The sequence below is a fragment of the Lepisma saccharinum genome, chromosome 5 (assembly GCF_977018435.1).
Source record: "Lepisma saccharinum chromosome 5, izLepSacc3.1, whole genome shotgun sequence".
NCBI classification, from domain to species: domain Eukaryota; kingdom Metazoa; phylum Arthropoda; class Insecta; order Zygentoma; family Lepismatidae; genus Lepisma; species Lepisma saccharinum.
Window position 1 is genome coordinate 23,309,042 of NC_139233.1, and position 22,750 is coordinate 23,331,791.

Below are 22,750 nucleotides of genomic sequence, written 5' to 3' on the forward strand. Positions count from 1 at the left end.
GTGAGATCTGGCGACCTCGGTGGCCAATGGTGTGAAGCCAAATTGGTAGGCTCCCTTTCATATTCCAACAGGATGGAGCACCACCACTGCCACCTGGATGTTCATTCATTTCTTAACAATGAGCTAGCTTCCTCAACGATGGATATGCCGTAGGGAGCCTACCAATTTGGCTTCACACCATTGGCCACCGAGGTCGCCAGATCTCACTGTCTGTGATTTTTTCTTCTGGGGGATTCATGAAAGACCCCGTATATGTCTCCCCCTCCCTTTAAGAACTGTGGATGAGCTGTGAAACCACATAACAACAGCAGTGACTGCAATAACACCAGACATGCCCCCTCAAGTATGGGATGAATTTCACCATTGTGTGGTTGTATGCTGTGCATCCAGAGGTAGATATATAGAGCAATTGTAAACATTATGTAAATAAAACTTTATATTCCAACATGTATTTTACAATTTATAGCAAGGTTCTATGTTCATTGGTTTCCTAAATATAGCCTTTTGAAATCGGATGATTCTTTTTGATACACCCTGTATATTTCAGTATCAGACAACTTTATTCAGTTCCTTTATAGACCGCGGGACAAGTTTACGGAAATTTCTGGAAAAAAGTATTTCTGCTTGAGACATTTTTCGAGTGTAGGTTGCAACCCTTGCCAGTAATTGGTAGTTTCTCCGTATCTTACTTTCTTCCTCTTCTTTCCCGCGAGGATGACACACCTTGGCATAGAAGAGTGGTGCAGGGAACGCACAAATAGAATCATTATAAGTACCATATTTTGTTCCGATTTCAGAACATTCTTAGTTGGTCTAAGTTGAGAAACCCGGTAGAGGGGAGAGGTGGGGGAATTGGAAGAAATCCACGGGACGACTTTAGGAAATCAGTTTACAGTAACACTTCGCCTCCCGTTGGTGTTTGCACGCTTGTCTGTCTGTCCCTGTGCATGAAGGAAGACGACCATGCACAAGAGTACGGGGTCAACAGATCAATAGTTGGCTATTATACAAACAACTGTTGCGTCTTCTGCTAACGTTACAAGTTTCTTCGCCTTCTGTGTCCACGAGGGGCAAAAAAAAAAAAAACTTTTTATTTTTTTATCTCGTCTTTGAAGCTACGGACTGTCAAGTGACTACAACAAACTGCAGTGCACAACTTGCAGCATTCTCAACTCTGCACCCTTTTGACTGGCCAGCGGGAACTTGACAATGCGAAGGGAGGATGTTAAGGTGAGTCTGAGCTGCGAGGGTGTCCGAAGCAAACCGATCATTGCCGAGTGATGTGTTGGGTTCTGGCAGTCGAGCCGAGTAAGCCGTGGTTGGCGGTAGTGTTCGCGTGCTTGTCCCGGCAACCGGTTTTGTGGTAGTGCGGTGTTTTTGCAGTGCGTCAACTGTAGTGTGTTTACAAGAGTAGAAAATCCCAGACAAGACATCGTTTTTCTTTAGTTTAGTTCTCACAAGGGGAAACAAACAAGAGAGGTCGCCACTTCGAAGCGCTTAATTAACATAACATCCAGGTAAAGCCGAAAAGTTGAAACAAATTTCTAGATCCTTGTATCAATGTTGTGCATGCCGGTTGTATTTGACTGTGTTATTGGGTTTGTCTCGCACTGTTTTCGTCTTCTTAACGTTCAATCGTACCGACAGTACCACGTGTGTTTTATCACTTTAATTAAAGAAAAGTCAAAGGCAACAACAACAACATTGTTGGCCGAACGCGTTGAGCGGTTTACTCTCGTTCTTGCCACCAAAGGTTCCGGGTTCGAGTCCTGATCTGGGGACGGGTATTCTTTGTGCTGTGTGTTCTTCAATTTCATATAATCGTCGCGATTAGCCGTAAGTTGCAGAAAAGCGACACAACAACAATTGCCAGCGCAGCAACTGTAATTCTCTTTAAACACAACAGGAGCCGGCTTAGTGGCCCAGCGAATTAAGTGGTCAATATTTATCGATCTCGCCACCGAAATTTACGGGTTCGAGACTCGATCTGTGCATGTTTGTTTTTTGTGAGTGTCCTTTTATCAATTTCATCTAATCATCACTTATATTCATCAACACGACATGCCAAATGTGGCAGAAAAGCCATAAGCGAGGTCAATCAGAAAATAATAGCAAATGCACCGATTTTATCGTAATATTATCTTAGAAAAACACACAAGCAGTTCTATTATAGTTCGTCCTTTTACGTATTCGTATACTTCCGTGGCAGAGTGCTGAACGCAAGACGCCACTAAGCCAGAGGATACAGGTTCGATCACAGTACGGAACAGGTCTGTATCATTGTGTTCGTCCCATCACATATTTCATTATCTCAACATTCATCGTCGCGATTAACCCTAGAGTTAGAAAAGAACGTAAAGCAACTGTAGTTGAAAGAACAAACATCACGCTTTCATAAGGTTTGTTTCTGTAATAGCTCCCAATTTTGCCTTAGATTTTATCAAGTATTTTGTAACTCTCTTGAATCATATGATTAATGATGCACTGATTTCTAGGTAATGTTGACATTGACAAGTCGACCGAAAATCTAGAATGATCATCACTTCTTCGAAACACCCTTCTCCGTGACTTCCCCGAAATCATAGTAATTCAATTTATAATAGAGACTTCCACCCTAGGTTCTGTTACATGTTTCTGACCTTTGGGTAGAGTAAAACTGTGGTCCACGTGCATAAAGTGAATTTTAAAAACGAAACCTTATATATATATATATATCCTAGCTCAGTCATTCCTTAGATCAACTGCGTAGTTTTCCGGATGACTTTTATTGCAAACCTGGTAATAATCAAGTCTGTAGTATTTTAGTCAGTTCTATCTCATTGGTTAATAGCGACGATGATATCCCAACATTCATAAATCTCATCTAATCACTGTTCATCCTCAAAATGGAAGAAAAGTGGCAATGGTACAGTTTTTGTCGAAATCGAGAACACGAGAGGTCTCTGTAAAATCGAGACGAGGTTTAATGTGTGATTCTGTGTTTTGTTCGGGATTTTGGTGTACTATTCGAAAAATTTAGGTAAACCAAATTTCATTTAGGTAATGTGCGACTACTTCAGACATATCGAGCATATATTTTCATGGTTTTTAGTAGATATGTCCCATATTTTGTTTTAGTAACTTCAACGACTGTTCATTTGTGGCATATGATTCACTTGGTTTGATTTTACTCCGCTTTTCTGTCTCTTTTGGCTAATCGCGAATATGAGGATGAATGGAGATACGATGAAATTGGTGAAAGGACAATCACAAGCACTTATGTATAGCACACACGTGAATCCAGACAAGCTAGATTGATTAGTTTTGTTTTTAAGTCCACTTTACGTACAGAAAGGCTAATCGGGACTGGACCTACATATTAAAGTGGGATCCCATCCATTACGTACCACCGGACATAGAACCCGGGATCCGTTGATTACAAGGCGACGACGTTATCATTACGACATCGGGGGAGACCCCCAGACGCCAGAGCCTCGCTAGTCTGCAAAAAGCAGCTCAGGGAGTACTACGTAAAAGAGAGGTTGACATTTCTGTGTCTTAAAGGGTCACCCCATCAGAGGCAAGTGTGAACTGTACTGAGGAGTTGATATGGTCAAGATATTTCTTTTTCCAAGGTTTCGTAGCGTCGAAACAAGGCGTCAAACAAAAAATCAAAAAGAATTTCTTTGTAGCGTTTGTGTGGTAACACGCTGTACATATTGTTTATACTTTGCCTTTTGAAACTCTGTACGAGAAAGAGACGGGCGTTTACAAGTCGAGACAAACTGAGAGGGCCAACGTAGATTTTTCAGGCGCGACAAGGCCGGCTCGGTAGCTCAGTGGTAGAGCAATGACTAGAGGCACATATTTTTGGTAAATATAAAAGCAAAATTTCGATACAAAACTGAGTCAATTTCGGGTTCAAAAGCGGTAAATAAAATAAAATATCGGTGTTATAGCGGTGAAAAATTGAATGAAAAGTGGTATATAAAAAGACATTTTGGTTTTAAAATTGTGAATATAATCCTAAATTTGATTTAAAAACTACTTATTCCACAGAATTAACATTTCACTTCTAATAGCCCATTTATGTAGTTATCAAAGTATTAAGTTTATTTCTGTGTAAAGGAGCCCATTTTTGCTTCTCCAATATTAACAGCAGAATTAATCTATTTTCCTGGAATTGCATAACTCTCAGGATAAATCAGACCTCAGAAGGTGTCGCGTCGGTGAATAAAACCTGAATTTCGTGTTTGAGAGTTAATTTCGCTTTTTGCAGTTCATTTCGCATTATTTCGTGACAAAATATGGTCACAAAATGCATCTCACACCTTTCAAAGACATGAAAAATTAACATTGCAATGTGTTTTTTCAAATTTCGTTGTTTTGTCAAAAACGAAATATGCATACCCCTAGCAATGACATACTATGTCAGAGACCCGGGTTCGAGTCCTGGTCGAGCCTGCATTTTTCGTTGAAAAATCTACGTAGTACATCTGTGTGTGCCTAATTTAATAAATGAGATTGCCAAGGTTTGCCTCGTCCCGATACCATCCGTACGCAAACGAGGCTTTTGCACATGTACTTGTGTCTTTGTGATGGTCTCTTCATCCATTTCGTAAAATAACCGATCATGCGCGTCGTCGCGATAAACCAAAAGTGGCAGAAGAGCGACGTAAAAGTAATCAAATAATTAGCTGAGGACAGTAAGGCTGGTAGATACAGGGCCATCATGCCAGTTTGTTAAGAAGACACGTCTTACGCATCTTTCCTGGTTTTTAAATTTACAATATTTTCCTGTTTGAAGAACATTACTACCCTGTTATTCTGTTCCGGCGGCCTCCGTGGCGTAGTGGTTATCACAGCGCGCTACGGCGACAGGGGTCCTAGGTTCGAATACCGGCCTTGATATGGGTGTTCGTTGTGAGTGTCACTTCATCGATTTCATCATATCATCAAACATCCTCATCTTCGCGATTAGCTGAAAGTGGCAGAAAAGCCAAGTACAATAAACCAATGAATGAATCAACCAGTGTTCTGTTCCAATTGTTGGGAACACCAAAATCTCAACATCTCTTAAACAAATGAGGCTCGAGGCTCTGACGTATGGACTCGTAGCCAATATACTCCTCTTGCGTGCTGTCCATAAATATTTGTGATTGGATTGGATTGATTTGTTGTTTTAAGTCCACTTTATGCACAATAAGGCTAATCGGGACTGGACCTTCAGTTTGAAGTGGGATTCGAACCACTATGTGCCTCCACCGGGAATCAAACCCGGGACGCCTTGATTACAAGGCGACGACGCTACCACTGCGCCATCGGGGAGGCCAAATGTTTGTGATCAATTTTTTATTGCCTTGTAATCATGGGCAGTGGCGTAGCAAGGGGTGGGCGAAGTGGCCTCGCATAAAACTAAATGGAAAAGTCTAATTTTTGTATGCAATAAAATTTAAACGTTCCGTTCTTATCTGGTTTTAAATTCTAGTTATACGTTATAATTTAAAGGAATATGTCAAATCAGGTGGGCAAGAAAAAAGTGAAAGTTATCATCGTATTGCTCATGTTAAATATTGGCGAAAGTCACAATAACTTGCTTTGACATTTTTATCCATTTATTCTTCTCTTGAATAAAATAGCATGCAAGGACGAAATCGACAATCTGAAAAGTCGCCAGTGTTATATTCGTAGGTTTCTTGTATCTTTACATTATAATATTTCATAGTTCGAGTTTGGATGACCCCAATGGAACCTTATCTGAGTACGGTCTGTCCCAAAGATTGAGATTTCAGCTTCCTGAAAACTGGGAAAATCATTTTTAGGGGAAATTAATATCAATTAATCATTTTTAAGGGAAATTAATATAAATTAATATTAAATATTAATTTCGTAAGTAATCTTTAATCATTATTTAAATATGATAAATTGCTGACGTATCCTTGAAAATGTTGTCTCTCTTCACATTGAAGAATGGATGGGGGCCTCGCGATATGTTGATACGCCAATGATCATGAGGTTCCGGTTCGATTCCTGGTGTAGGCACGTGGCACAGTGGTTCGGATCCCATTTTGAACTGTAGGTCCAGTCCCGATTAGCCTTTCTGGAGTAGACTTAAAAGAACAATTCGATCGTTTTCACAATCATCTTAGGGATTAGTCATAAGTGGTATAAGAGCGACGCATAATAACGTAATTCAATCAATCGATCTATCTTCCAAATGTCCTTAGGCCTGTGCCAACTTGTGCAAACTTCAAAGTTCGTTGCTAATAGCCTCGTGAGCTGTCATGAGCCAGCCATCCCCTACTTGCTTACACTCCAAACGTAGACACGTCTAGTCAGACGAGAAGGGTGGGGATGGAGAGGTGTATGCATAATAGAATCGAGAAATCCCAGCTAAGAGAAGACGTCCATATATAATTCAGGAAATCGAGGCACGAACCCTTACCGCCGTTAAAGCGGGAGGGGGTAGCCGATATCGCTTCGCATGTGTTCCGCTCTCTCTTTGATCGCGGGTTCCGAACTCCTGACCTCGAATAAATGTTGCGTGATCCGTGAAGGAAGCGACGGGAGAGGGTGGATTGTGCGTAATTGCTATTCAGTTCAGTATTCACTTTAGGTGTGTGGGTGTTTGTATTGCGCGATTGAGCCTATTCAAGAATATAAGCTCTGCGTATCAACTCTGTAGGAACTCGGATTAGGGATTGTACCGAGACTGCATTGTAAAAATCGAGACGAGTACGAGACTAGTTGCTTCGAGACGAGACTAGTTGCTTCGAGACGAGACCAGTTGTTTCGAGACGAGGCCAGATGCTTCTAAACGAGACCGAGACTTAGGCAACAGCTTTCAGACCGAAGCGACACGGTGGTTTCACAGGGGCGGGATTTAGGTCCTGGCACTAAACCCTCCGTGAGTAGCGCCAAAAATCTTAATTTTAATTACCTAAACGTGGCTATTTGTTTCAAAAAGTGTTGTTTCACACCAGTATTTCAGTAACACGAAAGTAGTTTCGAACAAGAAACGTACATCGTAGCACAAGATGAAATAATATATATAAATTGTTTGAAGATAAATATATATTTAGTGAAAGTAGAAATAAGATAAGAAGATGTACAAAAGATGAAAACAATGTATAAGCAATAGATGATAGATGCACAGGAAAATAGAAGTGGTTTTCATAATTTAATAAGTTAAAGAATTTATCAGTTGTTTGGCAAGCTTAACTGTCAATAACTTCCCTCATTATATCTCATCAATATATATATTGTTAACTTGTGCATGGATTATATCCACAGCCAATAAATACTTTGTATAAAAAAGGAAATGTGAAAGCGGGGCCTCCAGAGGCACAGTTCAACCTAACCCTACCATCCTTCCAAAGTGGAAACGCCCGAAACCACTGTTGCACAACATTATACATACATTGCAAAGTCACGTAGCAATTTAAGCTAAGATATTAGTGTTATGTTGATATCATGATGATGATATGTAGGAATTAAATAAATGCATACTTACAATAAACGTATTCTTTAACAGTAATACTTAAAAGTAGATCCTCCCCGATGGTGCATTGGTAGCGCCGTCGCCTTGTAATCAAGGGGGTATCGGGTTTGATACCTTGTGGATGCACATAGTGGTTCGCATCCCACTTTAAACTGCAGGTCCAGTCCCGATTAGCTTTATAGTGCATGAAATGGACTTAAAACACCAACTCAATCAATCATTAAAAGTGGAGGGGCGCCAAAAACCCGCCCAGATGAGGATTTTATCTTAAGCCGCCGCCCATAGGGTTGCGCACCGAAGTAACAAGCGACACGATCCCCTACCAGTCTCTGAGAGAGCATTTACCGCGCATGTGCAACCATCAGGTAGTTCACACAAACAACCACTTATTAACCGACAAAGTAATTATCTCTGATAACATACATTATCCCTGCCTTCCATCTAATAACACATATTATCCGTGTACCGAAATGTAACAAGGCAAGGTATGGATCAAAATCCCTGTAATCTCTAGCAAACGGAGCGTAGAATCATCCTCCTGTAAACTGCAGAAAGCAAAGAAATGTAGTGTGCAAGTTAAGACGTTAATCTGTGAATTATAACACCGTGCCTAATTTACCTCATTAACTTTTTCCCTTTTGAAACTGTTTATTAACTTTCCTAGCTTATGTTCAATCATATGCATCTGTAATTTTCCCTATTTTGTATATTCATATACTATTTAATAGCATAACTGTACAGCTTAATATACATATTAAGGTGCGTAGAGCGAAAAGCTGTTTATTATAGTTAGAGAATCGGTATAAAGTAAATTGTAAGCTTAACTCGAACCCTACTGTAAACATTAATAATAGTAAATATATGCTCAGGATAAAATCTAGGTTTTCGAGGGCTCCTAGAGTCGAAGCGATGCGTCAAACAAAGAAATTGATGTTAAGAAAAGTAGTTTGCCTTATTGACCTTTATATACTGTGAGATTTTGTGGCGTGGCACGTACGAGGACGTATCAAAAACTTTCGAGACTAGTTTTGTAACACGCCAACAGATGGCAGCGCAAAGCTGCACGCACAGGCACAGGGAGCATCAACCTTCATAAGTCAGTGTGCCAAGATACATCGTCCTGTGTACATCGTGAGCTGTGCAGCTGGTGCTCTTCTGACCACGTGCGTTACCACGTCTGCGATTCCATCATGGACAGCAAGTTAGAACAGAGAAAACGTGAAATTCTCTGTGAAACTGGGTAAATCCGCCACAGAGACACGCGCGCTTCAAGAGTTAAAGAACATCACTGGAAGATGGCCCGCTGACGGAGTTCTTGGCAGACTTGGACGCGGTGTTCCTTCTGCTCCTGGATGTGCAGCCTGGTGACGAACTTGGCAGCAACACGGCGCATGTACAAATCACACGTGAGGATTGCCTGCACTGTTCCGTGTGGCACGCAGACAATGGCAGTAATGTGGATTGTTCTCCGATGATCCTCATGCACAAGCTACCGAATGGTCCCGACATTTTCGGGTGTTGTGCTCGTTGAAGGTCGTCCTGATCTCTCGTCGCAGTGATGTTCTTCCACTCTTGAAGCGCTCTTGCCACTCAAAACACCTCGCACGACTGATTGCAGCATCGCCGTACACTTGCCGAATCATGTCAAGCGTCTCTGTGGCGGATTTGCCCAGTTTCACACAGAATTTCAGATTCGCTCGTTGTTCTAACTTGCTGTCCATGATCAAATCGCAGACGTGGTAACACACATGGTCAGAAGAGCACCAACTGCACAGCTCACGATGTACACTGACTTATGAAGGTTGGTGCTCCCTGTGCCTGGGCGTGCAGCCTTACGCTGCCATCTGTTGGCGTGTTACAGAACTAGTCTCGAAACTTTTTGATACTACCTCGTATGTATAAGTTGCTTATATATATATATATATATATATATATATATATATCTGTGTGCATGTGTGTGTGTGTATTAGTTTCGAAGTTAAATACCCTACACATGGAACTTTGTCATAGTTCTCAGAAATCAACTTCTAAATTATGGAGTACTGTTATAGATTTTTGGAATACTTTGTTTGTTTCCTGATTGTACTTTTTGAATTATCTGATATTCCTCGGGTAACTTTGGAACAAAACTTCAGAAATAAATGCAACTTTTCGTGCCGAAATGAAACACGACAAGCTGCACGTGTCGCTCGGATAGGAGCTGTTTTCTCAATAACATACGTACATCGTGTCGCTTCGGTCTGTTGGTCACACATTCTCAATGAATGCTTTCTTATAAACTGAAACTGTCCGTGCCGCATGTCGCTTCGATGTGGAATCTCCGTGTCGATTCAGTCTGAGAAAACAATCATACCGTAACAGTGAACAAGTGCCCACTGCCCAGGAAAGCATGTGAATAAATAGTTATTTATTCAACGAATACAATATCCGGAACCATCTCCTTAACCATGGGTTGGCAACACTAAACGTGTTTACGATTGCAGTAGCACATTTATAGGCGAGTATTCTGTGCCGAAACGATGCTGTACCATAACAAAATCAACGTTAAGCTTTTCTCCACAGTGTGGCAGCACCGGGCTATTTTTACAACATCCCTGTCTTGGAAGAAACTGCAAATGAACATTATAAATGTGAAGCAAAAATTAATTGAACGTTAACTTTTGGAAACGTATATTTGCGTGATATAGTGCTGTAGCACCTATTAACTCATCATAGCTTGTATGCACAATAGAGGTGTCAATGTGATATTATTGACTCGTTGTGTGAATTGGAGTAACTTGATAACCAATATTCGCGAACGAGTGATTCTCATGTTAATAATGTGAGAGCAATTTCATAATTGATTTGAGTGAAAGGGGAAGGGAGATGATGCTTGTTTAAATTAACAAGTGTATCCAATTTATCAACACCAAATTAACACAAGACGTGCAAATTTAAATATAACGAGAATAATGGCGTAACTAGTTGAATGAAACATGTTGATAGATGACTTTTCCCACCAAAATAAGTAATAAAAGTTCTCCTTTCGGCCTTCTTGTACAGTCACGGACACGTCTGGTAATAACCTCATTGTCTCTTAATGGTATCATTACAACCCAGAACTGTCCGTGACTGTACATGCAAAAGTAATAGTCAATATCATCGTTTCTTGTCATTCTGTTGGCTATATTCATACAGTTTATTCAAGATCTTGTACAGCCGACGGCAAAGATAATAGTAGGCAAATTGTCCATCGCTATTTTTATTATTTTCTCTTCTACAGCTTGTGTTGTTTGAAAGAATGTAATTCTGTTGATGCGAAACAGATCCTCTCCTCTGCTTGTTGATGTTTTTATTTCAATTTACGATTATGACGTTGTGGAAAACAGACTGGTGAAAAATGGTGATAGGCAACTAGCCTACCATTTCTTTTGTCGTTTGGTGTACATGATTTCATATCATACCTAGTAAATTAATTCTTGGAAATTTGCTTAACATTCTTTGGACACCAATAGATGGAAACTCGTTTTTTTTAAGGGGGCGTTGGACCCATAGATAGCTCCGGGGCCGGATATCAAGGAGACCCGCGCAATTACTCGTAGGACCCCATTTAATTTAATATTATCTTTCATATTCTTCTTTCCCGGATCCTTTCCCTCTTAATCATTCTTTAAATGCTCAAAATATGAAATGTCTGTTTAGGATTTAATGAGCGTACGGTCACCGGCAATATAAATGGGATACCTAAATCCTGAAATGCTCGCTTCCCTGCAATGCTTTGTGTGTATTGCCTAACTCTACGGAGACAAGCCAACTTCAGTAACAACTTTTCAATAGAATTTGGGCTATTGCCGCGCAGTAAGGCAACACCCACAACACATTGAATCCAGCGGGTGTTTCAGGATCTAGGTGTCCCATTTTCGTGTCCTCCCGTTTCGCCTTATCCCGTTTCGGCTTATCCCGTTTCGCCTTACCCCGTTTCGCCTTATTGCGTTTTCACCTTCCCCAACACAATTTAAAATGATTTATGTGACAGGAACTTTCTAAGGCGAAACGGGACATCCCATTTCGCCTTACACAAAAAATTTCCCACCTGGGAATTTTATCGACTTGAAGGGTAATTCATAATGGGAGCGCAGAGCTTGTGATGATGCCTACCTTGGCTAGGTTAGGTTAGATTCTAGCGTTCTTTCAGCGTTTGAAAGAATTGTTTACAAGAGGAGACATGCACCTAATGGCGTCTTTAGATGCTGCATCATACTGCATCTACCTAGAAAATTGAAATAAATTATACTTGCAGTATGAGTGCATGAAACACGCGATGAATTCACGTTATATCAATGTAGCATGGTGTTTTATTACATTAATAATAATGACCCTTCATGTCGATAATATTCCCTGGTGGGAATTTTTTTGTGCGTAAGGCGAAATGGGATGTCCCGTTTCGCCTTAGAAAGTTAGTGTCACATAAACGCAATAAGGGGTGAAAAAGCAATAAGGCGAATCGGGATAAGGCCGATGACTGTACAGTGCAAGGAAGATGAATTCTAACAAGACTTTACTATGCTTATTATTACAATGTTGCTCTAGTGAAAGTAAAGGTGTTTTTTTAAGAGTGATAGAACTTTTGATAGGGATATCTGTCATTTGTTTTGTTTTGATGACATGTTGTTTTGTCATTTCATATCAGTGAGCATTGGCAAATGATCATGGAAAGACTGACGCCGCAACAACGTTTACAAATTGTGGAAATATATTTCCAAAATCAATGTTCTGTTCGCCAAACGTATAGAGCACTTCGGAAATATCGGTGCTGTCAGTGAATTGGCCTCACAAGATCATGGGACCTAACGCCACTGGATTATTTTCTTTGGGATATCTAAAGTCTCTGGTTTATGCTGATAAACCAGCAACAATTGACGCTTTGGAAGCCAACATAACTCGTGTTATTAACGACATACGTCCCCAATTACTTGAAAAAGTGGTTCAAAATTGGACTGATCGAATCCGGTTCATCACAGCTAGTCGTGGTGGACATATGCCGTAAATTATTTTCAAAAAGTAAATGTCAGAAAGTTATCTTTCAAATGAAAACACAATTGGCTTCAAACTTATTTTTTTTATGGTTTTTATTTCAATTCAAAGCTCTATCACTCTAAAAAAAACACCCTATACAATTGTATTATCTGTTCTCTGCGTGTTGTAATAATTTAAGGCATTATTAGATTACCCAACAAAATAGCAAGAGAGAAAATGGACTAAATACGCAGTTCAAACATTTTCGGAATAGTTTTGTATTAATAAGTGGACTTTCCTGCAGTTATAGAGGAACCAGCACATTTCAGTTAAAATTGATAAACCTTTCTAACGGATTCCTTACGGTGTCGGGGAATTTCTCTTTGCGTCTGAATACTTAAAAGGAGAGATAGCAAAGAGAATAACAACATCCTCTCACTGAGGATGGGATGGAGGTAAATTCGGTGCAAGGGACTCATCCGGCGTGGAAAATTCCAGCTACGAGTCTTTTGTCTTACACGTGTTAATTCAAATTGGAAAATTATTTGATTGCTGTCATTGGGGTTCCGGCATTCGATGTGGAGATTTGATTGAAGGGCAATGTATTGTTATCACTTATCTTGCGTGACTTTTCTTTCCCTGTAGGATAATAGTGACGATGGGGCTCTGTGATGATTAGTTGAACTTGATGTTGGGCTTAACAGGAGAATGTCAATTCGGGAATTCGAACACGGCCACCGAAAAGGCAGAAGTGATTAAACAGGATCTGGTTCAGGGCACATCCAGCTGTTGACAATCACTAAATCTAATTGCTAAGACTCTAAACCTGGCCCTTCTAAATCATCCACAAATGCATTATTAGATCCAAGCGGAGTTATAGGTTAGGAGCGCAGGCTTATAACTCTTGACATTTAATTTTAGTGACTGTTTAGACACGATTAGTAGGGAAAGTAGACTTTCTTTCATATTTTTCGCATACTAAACATGTGTCAGGTTTATAAAGGTTTATGTTACATTTGAGCGATATTATATTCGTCAATTTCAGCATCAAAAGTAGCAATATTGGTCTATTTATTACAGACTAATTTTTGACTAAGGCATCGGCCTGTGTTTTTGCTTTTGTGCTATCAATTTGTCCGCTTAATTAATTCCGATCTTTCAACGCCATCTCTTGATGCAGTTTGCATTTACGAGATCGAATACGGCAAAATTTCTGTATGAGTGTTTTCATTTATTTTTTATGCATTTTGATAATGATTGTATTCACTGCACTTCTTGAAAGCGCGTAGCTACTACTACTTGCTACTCATGTGTAAGCTCCGTTAGAAAGATAAGTGTCTTGTTTACTAAACAGGCAACAAACAACTAACAATCCGTTCAGAAACATTTTCATTTAAAAGACATTCGTTGAGTCCTCTCACAGTTAACAGTCGTTGATATATTTGCAATCGGGTTGCTAAACAGGGGAGAGGTTGGAAGGGAGGGGGGGCAATCAGCGTGACAGGTGGGGGTGGGAGATGAGACGGGGGCGTCCAATGTTATTGACAGAATCGATGCCTTGCCCCAGGGCAAAGGGGAAACAAAGTTCAACACCCACTCCCCGACATGTTTATTTCAATGTTTATTAGCTTATTGAGTGCATGTTTTCATCCTGTCTCACACTAAGAGGAGGCAGGTGATGTATTTTTAGCCGTCATAACATGACAGTGCTACACAAGGAGTACCCAATGACGTAAATACAATATCAGTGAGTTGGTTCAAGAGGGGTGTTGGGAATAACCGCGAAAACGGATTAAATGCGAAAAGCCACAACCGCGATACGAAACGCAGGATTAAGAGCGAACAGAGAAACGCGAAGGAATGAGCGCGAACTGGAATAAGCACAAAATGAATTACAGGGAAGCGGAATAATCGCGAAACCAAAATTGAACACCGAAATATGCGCGAAAGGAACAAGCGCGAAACGGATTAGCTGCGAAAACTTCACTTTCAAAGAATACTTTCTATTATTGTTGACAAGGACTCATCGAAAGGGTGGAGGGCGTCATGGGGTCAGAGACCCACCTTTTGGATCTCATTTTCCCGAAGGAAATAGAGTATAATTGATTTCTTTGTCATAATTGCAGACCTTTCAGATGCTACAGTGGTAACATTGTTTTCTTGTAATCCAGCGTTCGATTGCCGACGGAGGCACATTTGCACAGTGGTTCGAGTCCTACTTTAACATGCAGGTTCAGTCTCTGTTAGCCTACCTGGGCATAAAGTGGACTTAGAACGTCTCTCAAACAGTTGAACACAACCTCTAAAAATACCGAATACACCACAGATTGTTGATGTTTTAATTTACGTACGATTTCTTTGCTGCCAGCTGGGTGGCCATGCCCTTTACGTGGTCGACCTGGACATAGCTGTTCTTCTTGAGTGTCCTTTCATCAATTTTATCCAATCAACGTTCATCATCATCGTCTCGATTAACGAAAAGTGACTGAAAACGGGCACTAAATAACAAAAATACCAACACTTGGTCTCGGGTTGATAAACCTGGTTTTCTAGTTTTTCTCCCAGGGTTTCCGAAAAGTAACATAATACACGCCAAATGTTAAATTTGAATGTGTTTTGTTCTTTTGTTTGTGAGAGATTTGAAATACTGGATTGGTCGCAGAAGACCCGTTGAATGGCACCCAAGCTCGCCAGACTTGAATCCGTTGGATTTTACATTCTAGGGGTATCTGAAATTCCTGATGTACAGAGTGCAGATTCGTGATCAGTACGAATGTGATGCCATAGCTCTAGATTGTGTTCCCCGTATGCTGAATAAACTGTGACTCCGCCCACACACCTGTGTGGAACTGAATAGAGGACCTACTGAACAAATACTGTGATTTAGCCTATTGTGCGAAACGTTTTAGACACCCTGTAGTTTCACAATGCCATATCACCAGAGGTGTTCATTTTGAGTCAACCTCTCTCACCCTCACGACTCGACCTCTGTCCCACCCTCACTACTCTACCGAAGGATGAGGTCTGCCATCACGAGGTTCACCCTCCGGACACCTCCGTGTCTCAATCTTTGTACAGTCACTTCTGTGTTGTAAGGATCCCATTAAAAGCAAATGGTATCTTTACAAGTCAGAAGTGTCCGTGACTGCAACATCCCAACTTTGGTCTCTGTAAGTCTAGTATTTTTCACTTGATTCTTTACTGATGGACAGACAGACTGCTTCATAAGTACCCAGACCTTAGTAGCCAGAAGGAACATGAAACGTAGCACTTTCCAGCAAAGGTTTCACTCGCGAATTGCTGACGAGGTGATAAATATTTCCTGGCTATTTCTGTCAGACGAAAGACTAGGAGCTTATCGCTGATAAGGTCTTTATAGCTCTCTGCAACGGGAAATCCACTGTGTACATGAAGCTATGGGTGATTGTTTGCGTAGAACTACCTTCTTTGGGACGAAAGGTGTAATGGTAATAAAATTATGCAATCAGGCACCGATAAAGCAGCTGGAAGAATGCAATAATAATTGCAAATTCTTGCTGAAGAGTTTCTATGGAATTTCGGGAGACAAAGCATGTGCTTTCATGCGTGTTTTGAAAATAAATTCAGTGGGTGGTGTCTCCAGAAATCACGTAGCACATACAGGGTTAAATTAAAAATGTTAAAATGCTGCCCCTTCCCTTAATTCTTTCTGTAATGTTGATGTCCTACATTTTTACATACAGATGTGTGTCTTCCCCTCTTCCTTACCTATACTCTCTACCAGATCTAAATTCACTTTAAATGCATTAATAGTTTTCAACCATCATCTGGCCTTTTTAGAATTAGCGCACTTCTTTGTTTCAAGAGTTGAAATTTTCGGGGTGGAGAGACAGAGAAACCAAATTAATGATAAAGAGGAACATGGGGAGAACGAATGGGATAACGAGAAAGGACGAAAAACCACGAAGAATCAAAGATAATGAGAAACAGCGAAAGAAACAGAGAAAGTGAGAAAGAGAAATGGTGGAAGAAACAAAGAAAGTGAGAAAGAGAAATGGAGGAAGAAACAAAGAAAGTGAGAAAGAGAAATGGAGGAAGAAACAAAGAAAGTGAGAAAGAGAAATGGGGAAGATACAAAGAAAGTGAGAAAGAGAAATGGGGGAAGATGCAAAGAAAGTGAGAAAGAGAAATGGGGGAAGAAACAAAGAAAGTGAGAAAGAGAAATGGGGAAGAAACAAACAAAGTGAGAAAGAGGAACGGGAAGAAACAAAGAAAGTGAGAAAGACAAGAAGGGGAAGAAAAATAAAGTAAAATAGAATAAGAAACCAAAGTGAGAAAGAAGGAAAGCAAGAAGATACAAAGATAAAGATAATCGAAGAGAAACAAAAGAATAAAAAATGATCAGAAATATAGAAAAACAGGAAGAAACCAAGATAATAAGAAGGGAAGAGAAACAGTAGAAGAAACCAAGATAATGGGAACGAGAGAAAAACAGTAGAAGAAATCAAGAAAATGAGAAGGGAAGAGAAACAGTAGAAGAAACCAAGATAATGGGAACGAGAGAAAAACAGTAGAACAAACCAAGATAATGAGAAGAGAAGAGAAACAGTAGAAGAAACCAAGATAATGGGAAAGAGAAAAACAGTAGAAGAAACCAAGATAATGAGAAGGGAAGAGAAACAGTAGAAGAAACCGAGATAATGGAACGAGAGAAAAACAGTAGAAGAAACCAAGACAATGAAAAGGAAAGAGAAACAGTAGAAGAAACCAAGATAATGGGAACGAGAGAAAAACAATAGAAGAAACCAAGATAATGAGAAGGGAAGAGAAACAGTAGAAGAAACCAAGATAATGGGAACGAGAGAAAAACAGTAGAAGAAACCAAGACAATGAAAAGGAAAGAGAAACAGTAGAAGAAACCAAGATAATGGGAACGAGAGAAAAACAGTAGAAGAAATCAAGAAAATGAGAAGGGAAGAGAAACAGTAGAAGAAACCAAGATAATGGGAACGAGAGAAAAACAGTAGAACAAACCAAGATAATGAGAAGGGAAGAGAAACAGTAGAAGAAACCAAGATAATGGGAAAGAGAAAAACAGTAGAAGAAACCAAGATAATGAGAAGGGAAGAGAAACAGTAGAAGAAACCAAGATAATGGGAAAGAGAAAAACAGTAGAAGAAACCAAGACAATGAAAAGGAAAGAGAAACAGTAGAAGAAACCAAGATAATGGGAACGAGAGAAAAACAGTAGAAGAAACCAAGATAATGAGAAGGGAAGAGAAACAGTAGAAGAAACCGAGATAATGGGAAAGATAGAAAAACAGTAGAAGAAACCAAGATATTGGGAAAGAAAGAAAAAGAGAAAAGAGTAGAAGAAACCGAGATAATGGGAAAGATAGAAAAACAGTAGAAGAAACCAAGATAATGAGAAGGGAAGAGAAACAGTAGAAGAAACCGAGATAATGGGAAAGATAGAAAAACAGTAGAAGAAACCAAGATAATGAGAAGGGAAGAGAAACAGTAGAAGAAACCAAGATAATGGGAACGAGAGAAAAACAGTAGAAGAAACCAAGACAATGAGAAGGAAAGAGAAACAGTAGAAGAAACCAAGATAATGGGAACGAGAGAAAAACAGTAGAGGAAACCAAGATAATGAGAAGAGAAGAGAAACAGTAGAAGAAAGCAAGATAATGGGAACGAGAGAAAAACAGTAGAAGAAACCAAGATAATGAGAAGGGAAGAGAAACAGTAGAAGAAACCGAGATAATGGGAAAGATAGAAAAACAGTAGAAGAAACCAAGATAATGGGAAAGAAAGAAAAAGAGTAGAAGAAACCGAGATAATGGGAAAGATAGAAAAACAGTAGAAGAAACCAAGATAATGGGAAAGAAAGAAAAAGAGTAGAAGAAACCAAGATAATGAGAAGGGAAGAGAAACAATAGAAGAAACAAAGATAATGGGAAAGAAAGAAAAACAGAAAGAAAACAAGTTAATTAGAAACAGGAAGAAACAAAGATAATGAGAAAAAAGAGACAAGAAGAATTTGTCTGTGTGAAACGCCATCATCAGTTGTAGGTTATATAGATCGTAGCACCACATCACAGTCACAGTCTACAGTTCATACATGAAGTCGTTGTGTGTAAACAAAGAGTCTCTGCATTGATCTTGTATAAAGAGGTGTCAATAAAAACCTGGGAACTACATCAAACTCAAGTAGAATCGTTAGAATTCTTGATTGTACCAGGTGGTTATAATTAAAGTGACGGTGTTCAGGGTGGTACAGCACGGGCTGTAATGAGAGTAGCAGTCTGAAACTTCGTAGATATGCTAATGAAGCAATGCGCTCGCGAATTATGCCAAAAAAAAAAATAGTTCCAATTCTCGCCACCAGGGTAAAAAACGGCGCTGTAAGCAGTCAAAACGTGGAATTTTCCATAACTCTGACGTCAAAGTCGGTGAAATTGCCTAACCATTGTGTGAGCTCCCTGGTTATTGTTGGTGACGCTTGTTGCTTTTTCCTTTAGTAATGTTCATGTAATTCGAATAGTGAAATTGTAGCGATATTTTATTACAAAGAGTATTGTTTTCTGCGATTTATAGTGTTTTTCCTGTAACTATACCAAGTTTTGACTGCTTACAGCGCCATTTTTTACCCTGGTGGCGAGAATTGGAACTATTTTTTTTTTTTCATAATTCGCGAGCGCATTGCTTCATTAGCATATCTACGAAGTTTCAGACTGCTACTCTCATTACAGCCCGTGCTGTACCACTCTGAACACCGTCACTTTAATTATAACCACCTGATACAATCGCAGACAATTCTCAGTGGGAATGATTCTATTCAATTGTATTGTTACAACCCAGATTTGATCTTTGTTTCTTCCTGTATTTCTTTCTCGGTTTCTTTGTTCCTTGCCTTGTTTTATCTTTATTCTTCCTCTGTTTTCCTTCTGCCTCATTCTCTTGTTCGTCTTCCTGTTTCTCTTTATTTTATCTTTGTTTCTTCTTGTCTTTCTTTCTTTCTCATTGTCTTTGTTTCATCTTCTTTTTCTTTCGTTCTCATTGTTTTTGTCTTTCCTATTTCTTCATATCTTCCTGTGTTATCTTTATTTTTTCTGTTTCCTTCTTTCTCATTATCTTTTTCTTTACTCTGTTTCTCTTTCTTTCTCATTATCTTTGTTTATTTCCGCGTTTCTTTCTTTCTCATTGTCTTTGTTTTTCCTCTATTTCTTTGTTTCTCTTCCTTTCTTCCACAATCTTTCCATGTTTCTTTCTCATTGTCTATGTTTCTTCCTTGTTTCTCACCTTTGTTTATTTCGCCGTTTATCTCTCTCTCTGTCTGTCTACCTCTGCCACTTCCATTTCTTGCCTTACTTTCTCGTTTCTTAACGTTTAATTGTCACGTTTTGTTGCGTTTACGAGCTCCGTTCTGACTTTTGACACCCCTTTTCCCAAATCATTTCTCTAACATGTTTGCCATGTGAAACACCTCCTTCAGTAAGACGCATGGCTACATGATTTTTATATCCCGCGGTCACTCAAGATGAAGCACAGATTTACAAACAATTTGTGCTTTTGTTTATTTGTCCGTATCCGATCTCTCTGCCGCGTCATTCTTCATGTTTCTGCACTCACCTTGAGCGTCACTTAACTTTTTTATCGGTTGAAATGCGAGTTTCTGAACTGTGGGTTCTCAGAAAGTGATGTAAAGTGGTTGGAATTTCACGTGTCAAACGGCACGACCGGAATGAGAAGCAGGGATCTCCATTTGTTGATTTTGGCACGTGCTAGAAAAGCGCCAGGTGCGGCGTCTTAGAAAGACATGTGGCAATCGAACAAGGAAGTCTTGGGCACCAATATTAGAATTGAAGACAGTTGAGTGAGGTGTGAATGAATATGATTGGATGCTTTAAGAAAGAGTATCTGTATTGGGAAGGATCTCATTATGGAATCTGCCACGAATTCCGAGTTGAATTTGCATATTTTGTTTATTGTACGTCACATTTCTTCACATCTAGTCTTTTATATCTTCTCCTTCTCTCTCTCTCCTTCTATTTCTCTGTGTGTGCTTCTCTCTATCTCTCTCTCTCTTTGTTCGATGTGCTTTCAATTCTTTCTTCTCTGTGTGTGGGTGTGTTAGGTGCTTTTCCTTATTTCTTTCTCTCCTATTTTCCTGTCTCTTTTCTTTTCATTCTTTTGTTCTTTTCTCTCTCCGGCTGTTTCTTTACGTATGTGATTTTTTAACACTCATTGCCGTTCTCTCTCTCTTTTTTTGGCTAATCGCGACGATGAGGATGAGTGATATGATGAAATTGATGAAGAGAGTCACACAATCACAACATCGAAGCTCTGGCCTGCCCTTGAATCCGGCTTCTTTCAACTCGTCAAAGTTACGCCCCTACCTCCGAAGCGGATTGGTTATCTCGGGTTCGCCAGGGATCACGGGTTCGAATCACGGTCTGGGCATGAGTGTTCTTTGTGAGTGTCCCTTTCATATCACTCATCTTCATCGTCACGCTTATCCAAAAGTCTCAGAAAAGCGACTTTAAGTAACAATCCAATCATAGTTTCGCCCCCTGTAACATAGTGCAATGTCAAATAACTAGCTAGCTCTCTAGCCTTTATAAACCCGAAGGTTGATGGCTGCAGCAACACAAGACTTCCATCTGTCCCTATCCTGGGCAAGATCAATCCAATCTTTTCCATCCTTACCGAATTCCTTTAGGTCCATCTCCACGTTGCCAATCTTCGTCTTGGCCTTCCTACAGGTCTCTTACCATTATGCTTCCCAACAAGAATCCTGTAAACTCTTCTTTCCTCTCCCATTCGTGCCACATGGCCTGCCCATCTAAGTCTTCTTTATTTGCCATATGTATCAATAAAAACACAAACTCACAATTCCTCACCAGAGCTAATCCATTTGGACATCCTGAACGAAGAAAGAAGATGCCTGTGTTCGAACTCAGTATTTGCATTGAAGGACTGAGAAAATATCGGGACAAACCTGTGAAACCGTGTGCATAGAGTAATCATACAAATATATATAATTACTAGTAACAAATCTATTTCAATTGCTTTTTTTCTCAACGCACTCAGTTTCCAACTACCCGTGATAAATTGCACTAGATTGTATTATTTGTAAAACGCACAGTCTTTACCCTGCACAAAAGAAATCTCATAACACTGGGGAACAAAAAAAATATTTTATTTTGTGGCATAAAGTTTAATAATAGTTTCAACACGCAAAACAGCTGTGATTGCCAATTGTATGATTGGTTCAGTTGAATTGACTCCAGTTATAAAAATAAACACACCATGGAAAATGCAGGAGATAAAATTACTCCACGCTTTTCTCGGTAATATCAAAATTTGATAATGGGCTGAAATTCCCATTAAGAAACTTATTTATTTATTTGTCAATTGTTGCTAGGCAACTTATGAAGCATTGCTAGGCAATATATATCGTAATGTTGAATTTTGTAGTATAACTAAGCGAAATGTGTTTAATGTGAATACCGTGAATACATTGGAAATATGAGTTCCTCACATAGTAAGTGTTTCAATAACCCAAATGTTTTTTGCTATATATGTGGAATATATTGTCTACCATCACAGAGAAGAAATATCACGGATGTAGTGAGAGATTTGTATCAGGCTTATTTTGCCAAAAATCTGGGACAACAGAATTAAAAATGGGTCCCACGTATAGTTTGCAAAACTTGTTTGGAATCACTTCGTTATTGGGGCCAAGGCGGACAAAAGGGACTCAAATTTGGAGTGCCCATGACATAGAGTGAACCAAAAAGTCATGTTAATGATTGTAATCACAAAAGAAATATTAAATTGTTGTTGGAAGTTCATTTATATATATGTCTTATGTTTCCGCCATTTTGGTTTAGTTGCATTTATTTCATAAATTAGAGCCAATTCAGGAAATATATTATTATATCATTATTCAGAAGCATGAAATAGCCCTAAATTAGCTCTCAAACACTGTCCCGCAATTTCACTGTTCCCCAGTGTAATTCATTGAATCAAAGCTTCCAACAGGGCGAGGGGGTTAATATATACCCAAAGGCACTTCATGAAAACACACCATAATTTTAGTGATGAAGGGAGGGGTGGGACGTCACAAACATGCCCCAGAGTTTCAAAATGTTGAGCACATTTGAAGTGGTTTTTATTGCCATGTTGTTTTTTTTGTCCTCTGGTGTAAATGTAATAGTGTTCGTTGAAATTGAATACGATATAAGCTGGTTCTGTGCTTTAGTTTTATCAGATTTTAGTAATTTTTTC

At 39.5% G+C, this 22,750-nt stretch overlaps 1 protein-coding gene across 3 annotated transcripts in view; it reads left to right on the top strand.

Moving 5' to 3' along the window:
- Window positions 1-920: 920 nt before the first annotated feature.
- The window catches only part of LOC145987715 (uncharacterized), a 621,803-nt gene continuing 599,973 nt past the window's right edge, over window positions 921-22,750 (top strand). For 2 of the 3 annotated variants that reach the window (XM_083122295.1, XM_083122298.1), the window contains exon 1: window positions 1,305-1,517. The gene's annotated coding sequence lies outside the window, so the exon portion shown is untranslated. Of the gene's footprint in view, window positions 1,231-1,304; window positions 1,518-22,750 lie in introns of those variants that run through there. The other variant, XM_083122297.1, reaches the window with a different exon arrangement.